Genomic DNA, 23,481 nt, shown 5'->3' with positions numbered 1-23,481 from the left:
TTAAAGGATTAAACCATTAAGGGATTTAGAATAAGAAAGGAAGGGAAGAGGGAGGGAAAAGAGGAAAGGAAGGGGAGGAAGAGAAGTGTTGACACCAACAACATTACCTGGTAGACCATATGGCAAGACCAAGAACTGCGTCTTTTCTAGTAAGACCACTCCATCATTTCCCCTCAACACGCACAGCATCAGCACCACAATCAGCCTGAGAAATGACTGAGATTCAGGCCATCATATTTTACCTCCCTGCCTCACACAATACAAGAAGCTCAAGTCTCCCAAATCATCCTTCTTCTACCTAATTCTTATGCTCCAATCTCAGTCTTACACCTCTTGCACCCCCACACTCTGGTGTGCATTTGTGAATTGATGACCTTTTGAGAGCAAAACATTCTCACTCATTTTTTGAATGTTCATTTTGGCTACCTGTTCTGAGACTCAGCACTCCACTGAAGACACTACATCTCTGTTTAAAGTAATAGGTGTTTTGCCTCAAGCACCCCTGAGACTAAAGGAGGAGTAAATGCCCACCTACCTGCCTGTCTTACCATTTCAATTTGAATCATTTGCTTCATGCTTGGAACATGGCTTTCTCTATTGGGGTGAGAGGTAGTGAGAAAGCAGTGGTGGTAATTTCTGCTATCTTTTTCTTGCTTGATATCTGTGCCTAATTGTATTCCAATTTCTCCTAACTTGAAGATATACAAAATAATATTTTGAATTGTTGTCCTGGAAAAATTGATATTAGGACCCTCTTTCTCTTTTCTATCTCAATTGGTTACCACTGAATAGTACTGCCTAGCCATTTTCCTCAAATTTCCTTTCAGTGATTTTTATGGATCAGAACCATTATTAACCTGGATCTTACATTCTTATTATTATCTACCCATATTTTGCTCAAGTACATTATGTATTTTAGTATATATTACACATACTGTTTATATATTATATACATTTGGTATGATATATATGAATACATATAATGGTCATATCTATACTCTTGTAGTATATACATATAACATATATACCAATGTTATATATATTTTTTGGTAATAAAGGAGTTTTGGACAGCTCACCTTCCCAAGAATATGCCAGTTTGACATGTGGATTATTTTGAGCTGAAGGCAATGCAGACCCTGTGGGCTCAAGAGAAAATTTTGCCCCTCTCTTAACTATATAGAAGAATCTAAATTGGGGGTCTTTTGTTATTAGCAGAGATAAATTGTATCCGAGTGACCCATCTGGATGGAAAGGCAATAATCTAATTACCAAATAACTGTTCATCTTATCACACTATGAAGTGCATTCCTTTCCTCTAAAGTCCCAGACCTTGACTCCTTTATTCTTAGTTCAGAATGAAATATATACTTAATTGTGCCTGTCTTTGGAATTACCAGGTCTATGTAGACTCCCTCTATGTATATTATTAAATTTGATTTTATCCTCTTCATATCTCATGTCAATTTGATTCATAGTCCAGCCAGAAAGATCCTTGAGGGGACAGGAATTCTTGTTCCCCACACTGACTCCATTAGACCATATCATTTGTAATATTTTAATTTTTAATGTATTTTTAAATGTTTTTTTTTAATCTTGAGAAAGAGAGAAAGAGAGACAGACAGAGGGAGGGAGGGGGAAGGGAGAAAGAGGGAGAGAATCCCAAGCAGGCTCCAAACCCAGCACAGAGTCCAACACAGGGCTGGATCCCACAATGGTGAGAGTTCATGGCTTGAGATGAAATCAAGAGTTGGACACTTAACCAACTGATCCACCCAGGTGCCCCTATAATATTTTAAATTTTATCTTAATATATTCCCATTTTAAGCCTCATTTCTTATTTATTTTTAAATGTAGTAATTATGTTGAATATATTATTATTCAAACAAGTCCCCCAGATATTTGAGTATCTCCTTTTCTCCCTGCTCCAGAGGTAAGCCCATAATGCCTCTATAAGAATCAGTAGTATAGAAACTATAAATACATGATACCTATAGTTCATTTAACCTAGAAATGAAAGGATGAGAAAAAGTGAGAAATAACTAGAGTAAAAAAAATAAAACAAAATCATAATTCTTATAGCATGTGTTGTTGAGGTAATCAGGATACATACTCATAACCACTCTATTTGTGCTTTAAGGCTTTTCATATAGGTTAGTGGACAGTAAACTAGTTGTTAATTTCATCAAGATATTCAAAGTATGTATCAAATGACTTTCTTTTTCCATCTGCTCTGCTTATTTTATCTGCAGATGATATATAACTTTGTTCTTCTGGAAATGCCAAACATAAATTTGAGAATTTTCAAAGAAGTTTTATTCTGAATGAAGAAATTACTAATAGCTATTTGCAGTAGAATCGGGAAGATGTATATCATTTTTAAAATGTATTTAATTAGTACAAAGCCTTCAAATAATTTCTTGGGAATCAGGTTTCACATGAAATTAATTTTTTCCTACAATATATTAGAACAAATGTTTATAAAGCTAGTATTCTTGGAGTATTTAAACTTTTTTTGTATCTGTGGGATATAAAGAATTTAATAAGTTGAGCAGAAGAGTAGATAGTTCCTAGGTGATATTAAAGCCCTGTATTGAAAAATAGCCATGGGAAAGAGGAAGCATGAGTGTCTGGACCCTTCATCTCCCCACTACTACCTATTGCTACAATACGGAGGTATGAACTGTTTCTAAGACTGAAGGCTCTTTGGGGGCAAATAATATACATTTTCTATATCCATATTATTCTATTCTTATTGTCTCAGCAAAGTCTTAAAACACAATATATACTAAATATTGAATATACATCCTAAATTCTGATTTTTAGCACATGACTATTCCTGGAGTAGGGATGGAAGTAAATAATTACAAATAGAATTGGTTGTCTAGGTCAGTAAAAGAATAAGAAATGATGGTGGCTGAAAAACTGCGGTTCTGTCAATTTTGTGTGTTCTCTTAGAAAAGGATTATATGAGAAGATATTATTATTTGTTAACTTTGACTAAAAAAAAAAGAGAAACACAGACAAATGAGGTATGTAATTTTGAGGATGAGAACAAGTACACAGACAAGAATCTGACTCTGTGTATATGAAGGTATATGTCAAAAATAGCCATGTAAGTATATCACATTTACCATACTATATTTAGACTAAAAATCATAATGAATAAAACCAGCATCTCTCAAAGTTCCTGATTCTACTTAAACCAGTTCTCTCCCCAACAATTAGCAAATATTGGCTTGAAATACAAAATTAAAATTTTAATTAGTAGATCTAGAAATTTTTTACATGTATTTCCAATTTTTCTTAAAAAGACAAAAACAGGAAAGGAAATTTGTATTCACACCTAATAAAGACAAGAGCAGAATCTAAGGAATAAAGTAACTTCCCCCTAAATATTGGGTTCTCCTCCCGGAAAAGACAAGCAGAGAATGGAATGTAATTTCTAAAATGGATCCTTTACAAAGTCACATTGTGTTGCTTAATGACACATAGTTCCTGATGAGCATTCCAAATTACAAGGTAGTTGTTCAAATAGAATTTAAACCAAGGGCTTCATTGATATGCTTCCTAAAACAAGGGACTCTTTTAATTAGAAAAATCTATGGTGCTTTATTTCCTGGCAGCATTTGTGGGGGCTCCCACCAGAGAGTTCCCACAGGCAGCCAAATGCAGGAAACATGCGGAGATTCTAGCTTTGCATCATTGCCTCACTCTCCACACTCCGCATAGCCATAAACCTTCCAGAGGCCAGAGATCAATGATTGTTTTCTCACCAGATTTTAAATAATCAAAGGAATATCTTCCTGCTATTTAGAGTGCACAAAACACAATATGTGTTACTTTATTTTCCCCATTCTATTAGCCTATAGTCATATGACACAAGATACTGGCTCACTTAGCGTCTTTTCTCTGTACTCAATGGAGGAAAAAGCTAATTGCCAAACTTATGTTCAATATCAATTATACCTTCCACCCTTAATCAGATTTGATCATTTTTTTTTCTGCTCACCACAAAAATGCCGATGAGTTACATGCATACATATGCATGTATTGGAATCATCTACATAATCTGCTTTTATCTATCCAGAGATCCTCTCTCATCTGAGCTTTTTCAATGTCTGCGGATTGAAAGTTCAATCATTATCTGATCCCTGTGTTTTCACATAACATTAGTGTTATTGACATAACACTACTGTTTCTGAAATAACCTGTTATTTCAATGTCAATAATACAGAATTCCTGTGTATCCTTTACTTAGTTTCCCTAATAGTAACATCTTAAAAATTATAAATCATAACCAGGAATCTGACATTGATTCAATCTATTTTACTGAGATATTTTCCCCAGTTTTACTTGTACTTGTGTATCCATGTGTATTTAGTTTTATGCAACGTTATCATATGTGTAGATTTGTGTATCTACCACCACTGTCAAAATAGAATGGTCCTTTCAAATATATGTCCTTCATTTTGCCCTTTGATAACACATTCACTTTCCCTTCTCACCCCTACCCCCACACCTATAAGCCCTGGCTGTCATATTTATTTTTACAACTTTTATCAATAGTTACAGCACCGATTTTAATATTATTGCTGATATAGTTTCAGCTTTAAATAAATTTAATATAAATTTGCATAAAATATGCACAGATTCTAAACACAAAGACAATTATAATATAGGTGTTATAGAGATGTGAAAAATCAGTAAGGTTTAGGTATGCTGCAATTGGTAGTAACATGGAAATGACAGATTAATGAGGATGAGGACATTACTTTAGTCAGAGCACATGATACACATTCAGGAGTTAGAACAGCAGTGGTTCTCATATTTTAGCATACAAAAGTGCATAACAGCATGACCTAAATGACTTGTTAAACACTGATTGCTAGAGCCCATCCCCTGAGCTTCTGACCCAGTAGGTCTGGAATGAGGTCTCAGAATTTCCATTCCTTAAAAATTCCTGGGTGATGTTTTGAGGATCACTGGAAGAGAGTTTATGTTGAAGGCTGGGTCTGTGAAGTAGGGGTTCAAATGAAGGAAGATGGCTGGCTGAGGAGACTATTTTATAGGCAATATGGAGCCAATGCAGCTTTCACAGCAGAAGACCACATGACTAAAGCAGACATTAGAAAGAATCATCTACGGATAATTGAGCTAAATAATTTAACAACAAAATAATAGAGAAACAATGTTGAATGACCTTGGATACTAAATGGCAAAGAAGGTATTCAAATGAGAAACAGAATCCCAGAATCGATCATTAAACAGGAGAAGACCATGGGGGAGGGGAAGAAAAAAAAAAGAGGGGGAGGGAGCCAAACCATAAGAGACTCTTAAAAACTGAGAATAAAATGAAGGTGAATGGGGGGTGGCAGGGAGGGGAAAGTGGGTGATGGGCATTGAGGAGGGCACCTGTTGGGATGAGCACTGCTGGGTGTTCTATGGAAACCAATTTAGCAATATATTTCATATTAAAAAAAAAACAGGAGATACTTCAATACCTAATTAGAAGGTAGTTGTGTGGAATATAGATTTATACTGACCAACTCATTTTGTTCCCTTTCTTAGCCTTTCTAGATCTTCTTAAATTTTGTAACTCTATTTCCAAAAGAAGAATCTTTTCAGTAGGAAACACATCCAAACATATCTTAAACTTGTTACATTATAATCTTAGCCTATTCCTTTTATCTTACTGGAAATGGCTGGTGAGCCAAATGAGGAGCATGAAAACTATGATTTGCAGCTATGGTTTGGATTATAAATATTATCTGGCTTAATAGGAACTTGGGGGTCTTGAGCTAAATCTTCAAATCCTAAATTCTACATTAGTCCCTTTGTTTTCCATGCTTCTCTTTGTTATCCTTATTTCTGTGTTCTATTTTCTTTTTTTTTTCCTTTGTTTCTACGAAGATTGTCAAATAGACAGGTTCTTTCATCAAAAAACAATTGTAATTTTAAGGGCAAACTGAACTCCAAAGAAAAAAAGTTAGAGATGACACTGTTTTAGATTATACTGTAGAGAGATTTTCAAGGAATTTCAAACACTATGTTTCAAAGAAGTGACAACCCATTTTGCTTTCCTTGGTAAATTCAAAATGCAACACAGCATTCGCTCTTCTGTCCAAGCACTTATACACTTCATCTTGTCCAGGATTTCTGAAATATCTGGAACACTCATTGGGATCCTTGGCTGAGTATCTGAATTAGCTCTTGAGTTTACATTCTGACTGAGAACACCCTTTATTTCCTCCTGTTATATTTTTCCGAGCAAAATATGACCAAATAAATTAAGATTTATAAGAGTCACTCATGTTACAGACAACTGAAAATAAATATAAATTAGACATCACCCAGCAAAAGCAATACCACAAATGCAGAAAACACAGGGTATACCTCATTATAGAAATAAACTACATTGTCTGCCTAAGGTAGTAATGACTCTTTCTGTGCTTTCCATAAAATTCAAACACAAATATCAAACTATAATGTCTTCCAGGAAAAGCAGTGTGTTATTTGGAATTTATTTATTTACATTTGAGAAACATCCTTCAGGGCAAGAGACTCAATTTTTCATTGCTGTGTAGATAAAATAGAAGGCTATCCAAAGGCAGGACAGTTGGGCACAGAAAAACTAGTGGAAACTAGGGGAAAAGTACTGGATGTGGAAGTGGGCAATTCTCACAAGTTTGATGGTGACCATGGATTATCTTAATCTGATCATCTCAAATTGTATCAGACTTGCAATAAAAGTAGGTTTTGAAATAATGTGTAAGATTTTCTTTAGATACTCTTTGGAGTATCTTTGGGTGAGCCATGGGAAAGAAAGAGACACTTTTGAAGAGAAAGGAAATAGCAGGATAAGAAAAACTGAATACTAGTGTTATTTTAGATCCTGTTCAAATTCTGTATTGAAACATATAGACATTGGTTCTCATGTAATGGTCAAAAGATGCTTTACATGCTCTTTTCATGAACCAACTAAAATGTTTTCAAAGAGGACAGCAAGAAAAAATATTTGTTTCGGTTTTTGGTAAACTAACACTGTTTGATTTAGTAGGCCAGTTTCTGGGGAGTTTAATAAATTATGAAAATAGGGCATGAAGTCTTGGGATGTAAAAACAGATAAACAACAGGGAGAGACCAGGTACACACTCCCATAGTTTCCAATCCTTTATCAAAAAAAATAAATAAATAAAAATAAATAAAAATGCCTGTCCCACTTGCCCAAACTTATAACTAGTTAAGGTTACAAGTAAAAAGTGATCAGCTCTTTTTTTAAAAAAATTTTTAATTTAAATTCAAGTTGGTTAACATACAGTGTGATATTCGTTTCAGGAGTAGAACCCGGTGATTTATCACTTACGTTTAACACCTAGTGCTCATCCCAAAAAGTGCCCTCCTTTTTTAAAAAAAATATATTTTTTTAATGTTTTATTTATTTCTGAGACAGAGAGAGACAGAGCATGAGCAGGGAAGGGGCAGAAAGAGAGGGAGACACAGAATCCAAAGCAGGCTCCAGGCTCTGAGATGTCAGCACAAAGCCCGACACAGGGCTTGAACTCAAGGACGATGAGATCATGACCCAAGCCGAAGTCGGCAGCTTAGCTGACTGAGCCACCCAGGCGCCCCTAAAAAGTGCCCTCCTTAATGCCCATGGCCCATTTAGCCCATTCCCCAACCAACCCCTTTCCAGGTACCCTTAGTTTGTTCTCTGTATTTGGAAGTCTCTTATGGTTTGCCTCCCTCTTTTTTTTTTTTTTGTCTTATTTTTCCTTCCCTTTCCCTATGTTCATCTGTTGTATTTCTTTAATTCCACATATGAGTGAAATCATATAATATTTTTCTTTCTCTGACTTAGTTCACTTAGCATAACACAGTCTAGTTCCATCCATGCTCTCCTAATGTTAATTTTTCATTCCCTTTAAACATATTTTGGTTGTCTTTAACCCTACCCTATGAACAGATAACTCCACCATTTTATTGGTTTTGCTTTACAACTCTCTGCCTTTCATTTAGGATCGGATGTGTGCTGGGTTTCTGATTCTAAGGTTTGCCACTATAGTTACTATTGGAAAAAAAATTTCCATTACTAATTGTGGCTCTCATTTTAATAATAATTATAATAAAAAAAGCAAAATGCTTTTTTATTTATCCCCCAATAAAGTATTAGAACTTTAAAACATCTGGCATTGAACACATAGATAGTCCGGATGTTTTTATGCAGTGCTTTATTATACTATCATATTTAAACTGATGCATAAAACCTTAATTTCAATCTGTTATTCTCCAATGAGAAATATAATAATTAGAAGTTCATTTGCTTGAAATCATTTGCTATGTTTGCGTGGTAACCTTAGAATTCATATAAGGAAGATAGTTATTTAATTTGAATTTTTAAATAAGTTGTCATCCATAAAACAAGTAAATGAGACTAGTTGACTCTAAGACTCCTAGGAACATTTGTTGTCCTTAGGACTGTACATGGATGGATCTTCCTTCTTAATAACTTGAATGTGCCCACTTGGATTCATTGGAAGAGCCAGTACCTCACTTTAGTCTTTGTTGGTTTTTATCTGTCTTATGGTTCTGGTTATCTATTAGAGTAATACCAAACCACCCCAAAATAGTGGCTAAAAAGGATAACATGTATGTTGCTCACAAATCTGAGGGGACAGGGCTCAGCCAAGGCAACCAGTTTTTGGGGTTGCATGCAGTTTTAATTAGATGGTGGCTGGAGTAGGGTCATCTTTGAAGGCTTCTTCCCTAGCACTTATGTTGACTGGGCTGGGAAGAACCAAATATCTATGACTCCTTAGCCTTCTCTTTCTTTATGTGATCTTGCCATTGCTCTCTTTATATGTTGGCTTCATTCCTCCCAGACTTTCTCCATGTAAACCATTTTTTTAGAGAACAGTATACACATGAGACAACAGCTCTACATTGGCCTTATCCAGAGGAGTGGCATCATTTTTTTCTTGAGAGCGGTCTTTTTTCAACAACTACAATTCCTGTCCATGGAATGGCCAGCCTGGATGGAGGACAAGCGTGCATAAGACTTAATGTTTGCCATCTCAAGCATTCTTTTGTGTGACTCCAGGGGAAAAAAATTAAAGTTTCTCAGAGTGCAAGGAAGCCAGGAGATCAGCCATTTACAATGACTTTACATCTGGCTTCTTAAGTAGTTTTTTTATTTTTTATTTTTTAATGTTTATTTATTTTTGAAAAAGAGAGAGAGAAAGAGATCACGAGTGGAGGGGGGTAGAGAGAGAGGGAGACACAGATTCTGAAGCAGGCTCCAAGCTCTGAGATGTCAGCACAGAGCCCGACAGGGGGCTTGAATTCACTGATCGCAAGATCATGACCTGAAGTCAGATGCTTAACTGACGGAGCCACCCAGGTGCCCCAGGCTTCTTAAGTAGTTTTACTCCTATGTCCTCTTTTAACTCACATCTCAAATGCAATGACACTACATTAGTACAGATAAACCAAGGAAAACAGGAAGTCCACCAGCATCAAAGTCAGACGCATCTGTGAACACAATTTTCTGGCAGGCATCCTAGTTTGGATTATAATGCTAATAAAAACAACAACAATAAAACAAAACAAACAACAAGACAGGCAATATGTAGCCTACTGAAAGATTTTCACTAGTGGGAGACTCTCTCTGTCCTTATCAGCAACCCACTGCATTAAAAAGCTGCCCACCTTCTCTAGTGTCTGTCAGGCCACCACAAACAAGAGTTAACTTGCAAAGATTACAAGTAGAGAGGGCCAAGGTGTTTCTGTAAGGGAGGTGTGAGCTATTATAGTATTATAGGTGTTGCTATTGTTGAAAGAAAGAAAGAAAAGAAAAGAAAAGAAAAGAAAAGAAAAGAAAAGAAAAGAAAAGAAAAGAAAAGAAAAGAAAAGAAAAGAAAGAAAGAAAGAAAGAAAGAAAGAAAGAAAAGAGAAAGAAAGAGAAAGAAAACCAGAAGCCCAAAACGGTGTCACTTAGAGTTTCCAAACCAGGACTTAATACACCATCTAATTGCACTTTTAACCTCTCCTTAGAAATGTGGCTCTAACTGGTCAGTAAGGAAATTTTTCTTCCCATCAGTGCCAGTGACGGTCACATGGGTCCTCTCCAACCCCCAAAGAAAGATCAGGTAACCTATAATACAAGACCTCTTGCATTTTCCCCTAGCAAACAGCCTCCTCTGGAACAATCCTCTTCTTTTGTTCATGACTTTCTTGTCCTCACCCTCCATCCATGAAAACCTATTTTGTGTAACTCCTCCAAGCACCAATCTACTTGCAGATGAGCTTCAGCCAATTCATGAATTATTTAATAAATCCAATGAAACCTTCAAATTACCAGGTTGAATTTTGTTATTTAATACTGTGAAGGTACTTTGTACACGTGCTTAACAGCTACAAATAGTTGACTTCAAGTAAAGGAAATTTCATTGATAATGCTGGTGGGTCTTATATAATCAGTGTAAAGGTCTTAAGAGAAAAGCTGAGTTTCCCTGTGAAAGAAGAAATTCTTCCTAAGAGTACAGCTTCAACTCCTACCCCAGAGTTTCCAGATTACTTACCTATAGATTTCAACCATGCCAGCTCCCACAATAGCTTGAGCCATTTCTTTGAAATGAATCTTTATTTCTATCCCTATCAATCCATATATCCCACTGGTTCTGTTTCTCTGGAGAACCTTGACTGATAGAACTGGTAATAGAGTGATCATATAATTTATCATCCAAACTAGTACACTTTGGGGTGTGAAAGGGCAATTATTAATAATCATGCCAGGAAACTTGCATGAGCCAAACCTTTGCCAGGTAAACCATGTTAAAGTGTTCCATAGGTAAAATAAATCTTATCCACCTAGAGCTATCAAAATAGTGCAATTGAGAAAAGAGATGTTTGTGTTTTTCCTTTATTTGTAACAAAATCTAGTTAGTTACCAAAAGTGGTCTAAACTAAGGTAAGAAATGAATCACTGGATAATTTTTGAAGAAACCACCTATTGACATGATAGAAAGTATTTTCCTCTCTTTTTACATTTTGTAAAGGTCAAAAGTTTGGAATCCTACAATTATTTTGCATTTGAAAAGTGATGAATCAAAAGATAATTCAGGATCCCCCCCCCCCATATAATGGCAGGCACTCAGACCTGATGCACTTAATGTACGTATGCAATTATCCAAGTTTAACCCTCCTCGTCATCACAGCCCTATTCAAATCTGTTATCTCTGACAAAGTAGGTTTTACAAGACTACTAACTGGCTGAGCATCAAGAGAAAAATGACTTTGTGAAACTGAATGCCGTTAGTGCTTCTATTTAATCTGTATTTGTGTCAGACTGTCAACTGTAAATAACTTTGGTAACTGGGGAATATAGTCTATCATTGCCAATCAAAGTGTATATCTATACCCGTTTTTTTTCTTTTTTTGAAAACTAGCAATGTGACTCTAGAATCCTAGATTGGCTCTGAGATGAATTTGACAAAGAACAAGTCACATTCATGGCCGGGATCTCTCAATATCTAATACATTTGCTATACTGATGAAAGCTGTGACTTGGTATACTATTGCTAAAATCTCTGATAATAATACTGAGAATTAAATGAACACTAGACAATTATGACTTCATGTGCAGCTTAAGTGGAACCTATTCCAACATTCTGGAAAATATCAACACAGTTGACCATTTAATGATGTCAAAAAGGAATACTGTAAACCTTGCCTTCACACCTGTTCCCCCGTTTATACACTCTACCTACACTATGCAGTTTCAATGATTAATCCAAAAGAATCTCTTCTACTCATGAGAATTTCTGGATGAAATCTTACATAACAAAAAGGTAAAGACAGAGAAAGAGAGAGAGAGAGAAACAGAGAATTAAAAAGAGTTATAGAAGTTATCCTGTAAATTAAGATGATATAAATAAATTTCAATTCAAAAGACTAATTAAAGTAATAGAACATGTTATCAAATATATTTTATAATGGCTCTTCTGGATAGAAGAATGATGGCATATTTAACTGATAGACTAGTCGATCTTAAAAAGACACATGGACACAGCTAGGGACATTTAAAAATTCTGTTATGTTTTATACACAGACATAGATGCGCGCGCACACACACACACACACACACCCATACCCATCTCCTATGGTCTCACTTGGAACTTTTATACTTAAGAAAACTAAATCCATATTTACTGAGTCCAAATAACACTGGTAGAAACTGGAGTCATGGTGTAAAGCTGTGATATATTCAGATTATTGATGAAACATCAAAGTTTTAAGAGAGTGTTCTGGTTGGCCAATAAAATTATCAACTGAATAAAAATCACATCTCAAGGTATCAAACACAGAAAACAAAAGGCAATGAAATTACAAAACAATAGCAGGCAAAGAGAATCTGTGGATAATTTGATTTAAATAAAATCTGACGAGAACTATAATAATCACATCACATGAACATAACAAGATCACTGTCCTACTTAAAAATTCATAGGTTAGCAAAAAAGAAAATAAAAATAAGACTGTATAACATTAAAAATTCAAAGGAATGTGACTATATTAGAAATAAAAATGTAATGAGAAAATATACATAAATCGGTATTTTGAAAATATATGTGAAATGGATAATTATATAATAAATTAAAAATGATTAATAAAAAAGGCAGGATATTTAGATATCATGACAATCAAAATTTTGAAAATTATTATGGCCCAACAGCCAATCCAGTGTGCTTACTAGAGAATTCTTTCAAACTTGCAAGAAAACAAAAACAAAACCTACACATATATATATACATACATATATATGTATATATATGTATATATGTATATGTATGTATTTAAATATATATATTTGGACATATTTGGGAAGCATATCAGTTCATTTTATAAAGCTAGCATATTGCTAATATCAAATGTAATGTTAATTAGCACTCATTCCCTCACCCTGTCTTTTCCTAGCTCTCACATACAGCTCTAGATGATACTACATGGAAAACACCACAGGGGGACCTAGGTTAGTAGCCACATAATTTTGGAGAAGAAGAAAGGGATTTTTTGAAATGTCAGTGAAGAGAGAAACTATTAAAAAATTCTTAAAAAGCATGTGTACAGTATACTGAATTAGACATTAATGAAAATTCACTCAAGTATTAGTTTCAGTATTTGTTAGAGTACACATGTTTACTAAAATGGCCAAACTTCTCCACTGCTATTTCAATCCAGCACAGTCACTACATGTGACCTCATCACCTTTGTGGGCAATTCTTCCTGACTTGAAAGCTAACAATGTATTCAGCAGTGTTTCTAGTTACCAGATACTCATCAAAATCACCTTGGGGTTGCAGTGCCTGGGTGGCTCAGCCAGTTAAGTGTCCTACACTTGATTTTGGCTCAGGTCATGATCTCACGGTTTGGTTCCTGAGTCCACACTGACAGTGTGGAATCTGCTTGGGATTCTCTCTGCCACTCGTGCATACTCTCTCTCTCTCTCTCCCTCAAAATAAATAAATAAACTTAAAAAAAAATTACCTGAGGAAGCTTTTATAAAATAGCTGCTGTGCCATGTGCTGACTATTACATTAGAATCTCTGGAAGTGAGATGTAGGTTTCTTTTATACTTATTTAAAAGTATTTTCATGAGAGTTGTTGAAGCTTTCTTTAACATTTTTAGAGAAGTAAAAAGGACATCTCTTCATTACAAGTAACAAAAGCTGCAGACATTTATTTAATTCATATGAGGAAATGCTTTTCCATTTTTTTTTTCACATCCAAATACAGTAAAACCTTGGTTTATGAGCGTAATTCATTCAGGAAACATGCTTGTAATTCAAAGTATTTGTATATCAACATGAATGTCCCCATAAGACATAATGGAAACTCAGATTATTCATTCCACAACCCAAAAATATTCATTGAAAATGATTAAATAATGTAATATAATAATATAAAATAAAGAAAATACAAAATATAAAGAAAAATAAATGAACTCACCTGCACTCACCTTCAAAAACCTTTGTGTCTGGTGTGAGGGGGGCAAGAGAGAGGAGGGTTATTGCGTTATCTAACACAAAAAAGGATGACTTTTACTATCACTAAGGGAATCACTGCTATCTATTGACTCAATGGAATCTTTTTCTTTTTGCACAAATTTTAACAAGGAACCTATCCAATGACACTTGCTTTTGCCTCCCTTTGAGGATTTCGTAGAAATGTGACATTGCATTGAAAATTACCCACAATCCTACAGGGAGAGAGAGGGAGACAGAGAGAGAGAGAGACAGAGAGAGAGAAGAACAATTGACTCAGTTGTGATCATGTGATGCTCAGGGTCATGAAATAATCGTATTGTAAGACATTGCTCGTTTATCAAGTTAAAATTTATTAGAAATGTTTGCACATCTTGTAGATGTGCATTTGTAGAACATTTGTTCTACATTGTAGAACATTTGTTGCAATCCAAAGTTTTACTGTAACCCTAATACTTTGGTTTACCTTGTAACTGTGCTAATTTTCATCTGAAATATATTAAAAATAACATATATCTATTTTTTAAATATTTTTTAAAAATGTCTATTTATTTTTTAGAGACAGAGTGTGAGCAGGGAAAAGGCTGAGAGAGAGAGGGAGACACAGAATCTGAAGCAGTCCCCAGGCTCCCAGTTGTCAGCACAGGGCCAGAAACGGGGCTCAAACTCACTAGCCATGAGATCATGATCTGAGCTGAAGTCGGACGCTTAACCAATGGAGCCACCCAGGTGCCCCATCTTCTTCTGTCCTTATATTTACTCCCCATAACATCTAGCTCAGTGTGGACTACAGGTAAGCACTCAATAAATGTTTGAGTGAATAGTACTAATATAACATGTACCAAGAAAAGAGATAAAAGAGTATCAAACAATGACAGAAAGGATTGTCAGGAGGAAGATAGCAATTGATTAGTAGTTGCCAGAAGCCATTCAGTATTGCTCCCACATCAACAAAAGAGGACAAACATAGACAAAGATCAATTTTCCTTTTTACCATGTATTTCTAAAGCAAACTCCACATCATTTTCCTCCTCTAACATGGTAAATAAAGGAGGGCATTTTTACCCTGTTCCTGCATGAGGCAAATTACCATCATTACCTATTCAGATTCCCTTTGTGAATCCACTGCCTAAGAGTGGCATTATCATACACAAAAGGAATTTGTGGAAAGACATGTCATGTCAAGTGATACAATTGACTTCAATCTGCATTAAAACTCATTTTACCATGTGGGCCTCATAGAGCAATATATTGAACTTCTTCTTTCAATTTTCTCTTATTTACAAAGCACTATTTCTAAAGCTACATTTAAAAAAAAATAGAGACTGTATATTTAAGAAGCCCAGTCAGTTTGCTGATTTTATAAATATCATTTGACATAAGAAATAGCATTTGAACAATGTACAAGTTTCTATGAGCAGGGACTAGAATGAAGAAGAAAAGGAGAATGGGAAAGAGAATAAAAGGAATTGGAGAGTTCACCTACATTGAAAAAAATATATATATATTTATATATATATGATATAAATATAAGTATAAATATAAATATAAGAAAAACAAAACAAAAAAGCAGTAGATAACACTACCCTTCCAAAAAACTTTTCTTTCATTGGTCTTTGAGAGAAAAGTAAAATCAAGCAGTGTTGTCAGACATGCTCTCAAATTTCTCTCCTGTTAGAACACAAAGAGTTACCTCAAATAGTAATAGTAATGACTTAAAGCAGATATTTATCTACAAACTATTAAGTGAAACAGTTGAGCATTATATGATGAATTATACTCTGCTTAAGAGTGAGCAATAGAACATTCATTCACTTATTCAACAAACATTTTAACTCTCATGCAAAAACCCATCTATCGCAAAAGGCAAAACAAATGCTATGTGAAATATCAAAGCAAAATCCTCCTGGAAGAAAAAGGAGGAAGTGATTAAAGCCATATAAATCAGAGGAGGCTAAAAGAGAGAGTAAAGGAGAGCAGAATATGCCACCCTGAAATATGCCTCTTTGGTATAAAGATTATTTTGGGCTGGTTATTAAAACAAAACAAAACAAACAAACAAAAAAACAAACAGCACACACAAGAAAAGCTCTGAAAACCAAATAAATGTTACCCTTTTCCAAAAGATACTTAAATTATTTTTAAGAGAAATCTCCATTTGTGAGGCTGTCTCCTTCTTTGTACCAGGGAGAGAAGGATGACTGAAACTCTAAAAACTCTTATCAAAGGAGAAGGCAAGGATTTGAATGTACACGACAAACTTTCCCTTGTTTACTGTGTCTTGTCTGGTAACCTTCCATAATTGCCCAGGCTTCAAAACTCAACATCTTTTTTTTTTGTAGTTAGCTGGGAATATATAAGGCAATGGCTTGGGTCATTTCAGGAAGTGAAACAGTTTTTCTGGGTCTCTCCCATGCATACAGGAGGGATACATGCCATTAAACTTATTTGTTTTTCTTCTGTTAATCTTTTATTACAGGGGGCTTTCAGTCAAAAACTAGAAGGATAGAAGGATAATTGTTTTTTTCCCCCATAAAGAGCATGTTTGCAATGACCTTCCAGAAAGCAGAGGGATTTGACAGGTGGTAGCATGAAGCTAAGAGGGAAAGTGAGCAGAGGCTCCCAGACCAAGAAAACTAAGTAGAGAAGGTAGTCAATTGCAACTGGAGTGCACAGCAGACCGAGTATTTTGGCACGTGTCACTGGAGGTAGTTGATAGAAGCATGAAGAGCAGAGAGGCTGATATATTGAAGGTTGGATGATCTTTCAGTAGCCATTAGATGATTCTCTGTGAGCAGAGCAAATCTGACCCAAAGAAGCTCAATTAGACAGCTGTCAATTAAGATACATTAAGGAAACTATTTAGACAACAGTATAAATCTATGTGGGATAGATTTTATTAATTCATCCAAAACATGTATTAAATGATTGTCACTTGTCAGGAATTATGCTAATTAAATCAAGGGGTATTGACGTGAAAAAGACTACTTCGTCAAGCAACGAAGACAGGGTAAAGCATCAGAGTGAATATAGGGAAGTATGCAAAGATAAATCACATGGTTCTTAGATATGGATCAGTTTCCCTTACAGGTTCAGTCTAATAATGTAGGTTCCAAAAGCCTAATGACTAACATAAGTCTAGTTGAGGAGGTGGGGAGGATATAAGGAAGAAATGAAGGGGAGGGCTAACAACATGTAATTTCTTCTTACTCTTTGTTTGTCTTATTATTCTTTTGTTGTCCTCAATACCCAGGGTTCATCATCTCACCACTTTGAAGAATGAAGAGGTAGACACAGAATAAAGTGAGCAGCAGGCAAAAGTTTAATAGAGTATAAGATCAGAAAGTAAAAATAGTATGGAAGTTCTCTTACTATAGAGGGGGCATTCGAAAGTGAATACCCCTGACTACAGGCCAGGGGCTTTGTTTTATTGGGTTTTGGTCAGGTTACCTTCCCTTCTCCCTTGTTCCTTCTCAGGTTCTACCCTTATTGGTTTGATCACCCTAGGTGCTGAGTCGTTCATTCCTGATTGGCTCAATTCTATCGTGTGAGGAGTCAGACTATGGTCATACTGTCACTTGTATAATATATGTTTTATGGTTTACTTATTTTAGGTGGTTAATTTGATTGTCAAATTCCTGAGGGGAACACAAGGGGGAGTAGGTGGTATCTGTTACCTTCTTAAGAGGAACCTTATGCCTGAGGGAGTTAGCTGAAGGTCAGAAGTTTCCAGAAGAAATGTTTTAAAATATGTGTTTTTCCCCACCCAGGGACCTTCAAGCCCTAGCCTCTCCCTTTCTGCCTTACTGAATCCTATCTTTCCCTATTATATTTTCGGACTAGTGACAGAAAAGCCTTAATACAAATGCTCTGGAGGAGGATTACTGATTTAAAGTATACGCTCATATTTCTGACATTGCATGCCTTTTTTTTTTATTTCTTGGCATTCCTTCATAAATACAAATTAGCACTTGTCATTACAAGCTTTCAGTAGTACACAGGCAATTCAAGAACTTTGCCTTTAGTCTCAGTCACCTTTAGAGCTCAACCTAACAAGTATGAAGTGACATACAGCCTCCAAGAAGAAAGGAATATGTTAAAGAAAAAAAGTCCTTAGTCCAGTCTGTGTGTTTAAATTTAACAGCGTGTTTGAGATAGGGGTTATCTTAAGAGAAATATAGATTTACATCTTAAAAATGTAAACTTTAAAAAGTTTTGAATTGCAAGTAAAAGGCAATAGTGATAGTTTCAGGAAGGTGCAAGATGACAAGCTGCTGTCCTTACTCTGTCCTCTCCCTTCCCTTCCCTTTCATTGATGTTATCTATCCTTTCCTCTCTAACATTTAGTTTTACATTATTTTTCCCCCTCTTCTAACTCTCATTTGCAACTGGACATAACCCTAGCTAAATAACATCTGGGAATTTTAAATATAGGTGTGTATTTGTACACACACACATGCGCGCGCGCACACACACACACACACACACACACACACACACACCAGCATTCCATGTCTCCAAACTACTGGGATTTTACCATTGTTTTTCTCATCCAGTTCTACAATACCTGTATCTATGTCAGGAATTTTTTATTTTCTCTCTGCTTTACCTTTTGATCTGCCTGCTTGTACTGAGACCAGGACTTTATCAATTCCATTCTTCATGATTAAGGTAGATTCCTACTGGGAAGAATTTATAAATGCTATATTTAACCAAAACACCTTCCCTACCCAGCTGTGCCATTTGCTAGCTGGGGAAGTAGTTAAAGCTCTAAGACTCCACTTTTCATAGCTAAAAACTAGGAATAATAGTGCCTACTTCTTAAATTTGTTTCTAAAAATTAATTGGGACAGTGTATAAAATGTAGTGATTAGGGGCGCCTGGGTGGCTCAGTCAGTTAAGCGTCCGACTTCAGCTCAGGTCATGATCTCACGTTTTGTGGGTTCGAGCCTCACATCTGGCTCTATGCTGACAGCTTGGAGCCTGGAGCCTGCTTCGGATTCTGTGTCTCCCCTCTCCCTGCCCCTCTCCTACTCATGTTCTGTTTCTCTCTGTCGCTCAATAATAAATTAAAAAACGTTAATTTTTTTTTTTAAAATGTAGTGATTAGTACATAGTTCCTATCAAATGTCAGTTATTTTTTATAATCATCACCTTCATCATTACCATTGAAAATTTGAGAAAATCCCAATTTAATGAGCAAACCCGGTTCTCATCAAATTCTTTTTGCTCTCTCTTTGAGATTTTTTTTCATTCTTTTGCCCATTCATATAAAATTTGTTCTTTAAGTCTATGGTTCCCAAACTGTGTGCCAAGGTGCCACAGAGTCTCTCTGAGATACCTTAAGTTTTCAAGAGAAACAGAAACTATCAGCTCATGATCATACTCTCTTCCTTTCAATGGCATATTCTCTTTTCAAAGCTCAGAATTTACTAGTCACTATCTTAAAAGTCAAGTACAGTGAAAAAAACCATTGTGGATGGAAGTCTTCAACCTGAATCCATGTTCTGAGGAGTTGTGCATTGTCCACAATGTGCACACATTCCACCATGATTTTGGTTCTTAAGAAAGTAAGAAAAATATTGTTTTATTCTTTCAATTTATATATATTAATTTTCAAACCACTGCTAAGTTGGTAAGACATATAAGGTACTAAGATGCTTGGAACTAATACTCAAACAAAACTCAGGTGTTTTATTTTAGGGGTTCTTAGAAAAAAATTACTGTAGGTGTCATGAACCAAGAAGACTTGGGATCTCCATTGGAAGTGATTCTTAATCCTGGTTGCTTATTAGTATCATATAGAATAATTACATACATGTTTAACCTCACCAGAGGATCCTGCTATTCCTGATGACTGAGGACTACTACTGTAAAGAGTCTGTTTACTAGATGACAAAACTAGAGAAAAGAAAAACTTCCAGAAATAAGTCCTCATTTTAAGGTCAAGTCCATCAAGATTATATTTTCATGAGTTCTTAAAATGAACTTTTTCCCAATGTTTTCTCTCAAATGCCCCACTTCTTTTTGACTGCATTTGTCTATATTAAAGATCAGGGCTATGTTAAAATTGACTTTAAGGAAAAGGCAACTCCTTTAGAACAGAAATTCTCAAAGTTTAATAATCTTTCTCCAGAGAAATGTAGTAATATGCTTATTTCCAGGGCCTTTTTTCTCAGAGATTCTGAGGCAGCTGGTATTAGATATAGGTATTAATACATTAGGAAGTCTATAGTAGAAAAAACAAGGAAGCAACGACCAAGAGCTCCCCAAAAACTTGACAATAAGAAGTACTTCTGGAAAGAAAATCATAGTATCAATATGTGATAGATAAGAATGAAACTTAAAACATTTTAAGTTTCAAAATATTAGGATATGATTATAATCTGATATGTTTAATATATTTAAAGAAAATATCCTTCAGGGGAGCCTGGCTGGCTCAGTCAGTAGAACATGCAACTAGTGATCTCAGGATCATGAGTTCAACCCCATGTTGGGTGCAGAAATTACTTAAATAAATAAAACTTAAAAAAAATAATCAGGGAGGAAAAAAAAAGAAAATATCCCTAAGAAGAATAGTTTTTCAAGAGTGAATGCTTATAAAGTAGTATCTAGGAAATTGATAGTGCATTGGTGTGACAAAGCCGGCTGGTGCCGGCTTGTGAGAGCTGAGTTGTGTGCATCTCTTCCCACCTGTGCACTTAGTGATATTGGGAGCTTGAACTTGGCCATGGTGATGATATGTACACCATAGAGGTTGGCAAACACTACAAATTTAGATGGTTTTTCCTTTAGAGTTGGTTTGTTAAACATTTATCAGTACCCTGGATATTGAGAAAACCTACCAAATATGATAGAGAAAAGAAATACCCCAACAAGAGGATAGGAATATAATATCTACCTAGCACATCTATTTTTGCTGTGGAGAAAGGTAAAAATTTATACATTAAAACATGAAAATCTTCAGTATCCACATTCTAAAAGAATTCCTCTTTCTCTGTTTTCAAATTCTGACAATTTAGCTTCACATGCAAATTTCTTTTTAAAAGAATGTTACACTGGGCCACCTGATATCTCCTTGTCTGATGGAGACACTCCTCAGTGTAAATGAATAAACTGCTCTTCTAATTTATACTACAGTCAGAATTTAATAATTGTTATTATTAATTTAAATCCAAGAAATCCTCAGCACTGACAATATTTTCTACAGAGTAACTCAGTGGTCAGGACTGTCATATAATGTTACCTCATAACCAACAGTTGGCCTTCTCTGAAGACACAGTTTTGCTTCAGAAGCAATCTACTAGGATGATTAGAGATAGCAGTGCTTCCTCAGACTAGACTTCCTCAGACTTCTTCCAGACAAATTTTACAAAAAGTTGTTGAAATTAATAATGTCACAAGGTTTTTTTTTACGATGTAATAATATTCACATCAGTTAAATTCATATTTAAGAGTCCTCTGCTCTCTTTTTAAAAAAGATTTTATGTTTATTCATTTTTGAAAGACAGAGAGAGACAGAGCACAAGCAGGGGTAAGGTGGAGAGAGAGGGGGACACAGAATCCAAAGCAGGCTCCAGGCTATCAGCACAGAGCCTGACGCAGGGCTTAAACTCACAAACTGTGAGATCATGACCTGAACCAAAGTCAAATGCTCAACTGACTGAGCCACCCAGGGGGCCCAATTCATCTGCTCTCTTTATGGCTACCTTGAGATCCTTGCAGGTGAAAGGAACAAAGGTATAGGGCTTCCACCCTCTACTCTGTGCCAGTAAAAACACAGTCAGCAGAAATCAAACTCCATACAAGCTCAAATCTTCAAAGTGCTAGAACCTTACTGATTGATTACTTATAAATCTAGATATTTGAATTTATAAGATCAGCATTTGAAATATTTTTGGTACAAAATATTTACCCTAAAGGAACAAAACAACACCATTTGTCTACTTATTATTTCAACCTAGGGGTTCTACTGATTTAGTAAAGAAATTTGAAGCTAAAGCTCCCTTGATGACTATCAGATTTATCATGTTCATTAGAAGAGATTACTACTAAAGATTTTTTTTAGAAGAAAACCCATTATAAATTGGCGCTTCATAATAATGTATGATTATGTTTCCAAAGATGACCTCTGGCATGTATCTATAGATCCATACGGATGGTTTCTCAGGTCTAATGATTTACCGTCATTGAGACAAATGAAAAAATAATCTTGTAAAATTATAATTACTTACTACTTTTTTAATCTAGATAGGTTTTTAATGATAATGCCTTATGAAGCTATATTCTTCTGTTCTAATACACTATTTTCAAGACAACCTACTTCAATAGCAAACGAACAAAAATGATTAGTGAGATTAGGAAAGATACATAGAGCATCTAAATAAATGGAGCATTTTCATGAAAACTATTAAATTGATGAATTAGATTAAAATGTCACTACCATTAAACTCTGTTTAATACATGTCAAATAAATACTTTAGCAGTGTTCTATAGCCTTCATGACTGTTACTGTATCTGTTAGGGAAGGCATTACCAATTGTTTTTGCATTTTATTTGTTCTACCTAATACAAAGATTTACTTTCCTTATGAGATTATAATTTTTGAACACTATTGGGCTTCAGTGGGAAAACTTTGAGACCAAGTTAAAATTTTTTCTAATTTCCTACCAAAATCTATATGTTATTGGCATATTATTATTATTATTATTATTATTATTATTAGCACTTGGTGGGATAAGCACTAGGTGTTGTATGTAAGCAATGAATCAGGGGAATCTACCCTCAACCGAGAGCACACTGTACACATTGTATGTCAGCCAACTTGACAATAAAGTATATTAGAAAAATTTTCCTGCCAAAATCTATATATTATTGGCCTTTTATAGATCCTTTGAAGACACATACACACATAAATACATCTTAGGGTGTTTTTTTTTAGCACTCTAGAAAAAGGATATGAGTGTTCAATATCTCAAATCTACACAACATTCAGTCCAGGTAGAAGCATTTGATTCTCAGAGCGTCAAGCAAATAGAGATGATTCCGCTCACTGGGCCAGAGCTAAAGCCTCAGCTAGGTTTTTCAGTAGTGGAAGAGTAGATACAGGAAGAGAGCCATCTGCTTTAAAGGCTAATGGAATGTCTGTTCCAGTAGAAATAGCTTACAGGTTGTTGTTCGAACTGCAGAATGTAAAGATGAAGTAGTCCGTGTTCCTGAGAGTATGGGATACCAACCTACATCCAGAGTTAACATCTGAGTGATGGGCATGAAAATCTCCTGCTATACTTTTGGGTTTGTCTAATCTTCCCTTAATTCTGCCAGTTTTTCCTTCATATACTTTGAAGCTCCACTATGAGTGGTCTACACGTGTATGATTTTTATTTCTTCCTCAAATTGACTCTGCTGTCATTACGAAATTTTCCATCTTATCTCTGTAACA

The sequence above is a fragment of the Felis catus genome, chromosome A2 (genome assembly GCF_018350175.1).
Source record: "Felis catus isolate Fca126 chromosome A2, F.catus_Fca126_mat1.0, whole genome shotgun sequence".
NCBI lineage: Eukaryota > Metazoa > Chordata > Mammalia > Carnivora > Felidae > Felis > Felis catus.
Note: the sequence above shows the minus strand (reverse complement) of the source record.